This window comes from Anopheles aquasalis, chromosome 2 (genome assembly GCF_943734665.1).
Source record: "Anopheles aquasalis chromosome 2, idAnoAquaMG_Q_19, whole genome shotgun sequence".
In the NCBI taxonomy this organism is placed as follows: Eukaryota; Metazoa; Arthropoda; class Insecta; order Diptera; family Culicidae; genus Anopheles; species Anopheles aquasalis.
In genome coordinates, this window is record NC_064877.1 from 36,030,442 (window position 1) to 36,032,543 (window position 2,102).

The 2,102-nt window shown below is 47.8% G+C and overlaps 1 long non-coding RNA gene across 1 annotated transcript; it reads right to left on the reverse strand.

The window, feature by feature from the left end:
- Positions 1 to 1,266: 1,266 nt before the first annotated feature.
- LOC126570963 (uncharacterized) lies at positions 1,267 to 1,861 on the reverse strand. The gene is made up of 2 exons (XR_007607859.1): positions 1,553 to 1,861; positions 1,267 to 1,468 (listed from the first exon to the last, which is right to left on the reverse strand). It is a non-coding gene; the product is annotated as an uncharacterized LOC126570963 (long non-coding RNA).
- Positions 1,862 to 2,102: the final 241 nt, after the last annotated feature.

Below are 2,102 nucleotides of genomic sequence, written 5' to 3' on the forward strand. Positions count from 1 at the left end.
CAACGAAACGTACACCAACCCCGAACTCAACCTGACACCGGAGAGAATGGAGAAGTAGGCGCCGGTTCGAGTCGAAGGTCGCGGCATAAAATCGTTCGACACACTGCTTACTGACGTTTTGATGGCATGCGGCAGGCCGAAAACGAGGGGCACACGGGCCCACCCGACCGCCATTCTGTCAGGTCAGGTTGCTCCAGCCAGCAGCATTCCACCCACCCACCCACCCACCCGAGTATGTTCCCAAAACCCAAATCCTGCTCGTTCACTGATGCCGCTTTAAGAATCACTTCAGTGACGTCTGGCTGCCTGCTTGGATGTGTGGCTGAGTGTTTATGTTGCGGAGAAACGATCCAAGTAACAACAGATACCGTTACACCGATAATATTCAAATTTGGTGCCAGTCCACTCTACCTACCCCTCCACATCCTCCCCCGGCAAGTCCCTGTACTCGTCTCATCGAAGGAGCGGCCATGGATACGAAGCTCCGCATAACTTTACCGAAAACAGTCTGTTCTTCTGTTCCTTCGACAGTTTTCTATTTTTTTTTCTTGCAGAAGACAAGCCAGCCCAAAATCGCTGGCCGCATTAGTGATGGTTCATTAGGTAAAGATGGCGAACGGTGAGGCTTAGTTGCGGTGGGTGGCGCGGGCTGGTATCCAGCCCCATCCCCACGCAAAACAGCAAAACGATTTAAAATCATTCCCGATAAGCTTCGATTCCTTCGAGCTGCTAGCCGGAATCGCCGGGAAAACTTAAGCTCTACGGCTTCGGAGTGTTTAGCTTGGTGGCCCGGGCGCGCCCGCTCAACTACATCAGCGACACCGATTTGACAGCCGTACGCCGGACGATCGAGAGCGGGAGAGAGAGAGAGAGTTTGGAAGCTAATCTGGCCAAGTTATTAGGCCAAACCCACGGCGCGTTGTTTAATTTGCATAAAGCAGACCCAGCAGGCGGAATTGTTGCGCGACCCCTGGTTATCCATACATAAGGACCCCTGGTTACCCAAGAGTGCCTCCCCTGGTTAAGGAAACGGCTTAAGTATGGTTAACCAGGGATGCTCATTCTCGGATGAATCGGATGAACCGGATGTGCGTGTATTGGTGAAATGTGCGTGCGCAGTGGTGTGCGTGTGATCGCATCGTGCCCCCCTAGGTTCACCCCACCCCCCTCCCTACCCTATCCTACCCTTCCCTCCTCCCTCCCTACCCTACCCTCAACCCCCTGCATCTTTCGGATGTGCGCATAAAATGTTCTCACAATTCGCAATTTCATTTTTGATAATATTTATTCACACTTTTTTAAAACTCAATCACATAACACTAGCACCAAACATACCTCATCCTTACAATGCTTCCTTCCTTCGTTGGCCGTATAAGGACCGAAAAGTACGTTCCCATAGACGGGCCGTTCGCATGGACGGCACACATTCACACATACCGCTTACTCACGGCTCGCAGCTCTCGGAGGGCTAGAAAAACACAAAAAGAAGATTTTTTCACTTTCAAAACACTTGCAATACCTTTATAATCATTTAGAAACACTTTTTACTCACCGTAAAACGTTTTCACAGCGTTTTCCGATCTCCTGGCGATGCATGTACCGGAACATTCTGGAAAGAGGCAATGGTACGGCATCGGACTTGATCGTCCAAATATCAGTTTAATTACTCACCAGATCACGACGAATCGTTCGGGCTCTGCTGCTGTATCTGATAAATGATCTGTAAAGAATGGAAAACCAACAAAATGTGTTAAAATTATGCATATTTTTGGCAAACTTACCAGCAGCGCGATCATCAGCATCCGACCAGCTTTCCAACCTAACAAACACGTTTGACAGATCCTTCTCCGTCCTTCTCTCTCGCTTCTTTCGTATGGGGTTATCATGAAAGTTCTGTTGATCCTCATCTCAGTACAAAATGTTCAACATTGCTTTGAAAATTGTTGTAACCTGAACGTAATGCATTGTTATAAATTGATTTGATTTTAAAAATGTTTTTAAACATGTTTTAAGCGGTGTTTTAGGTATTTTCACTGAAAAACTTGACGCACATTTTCAGCTTTCGGAAAGGCTCTTCGACCAATCTTATGATTTTCGGATCT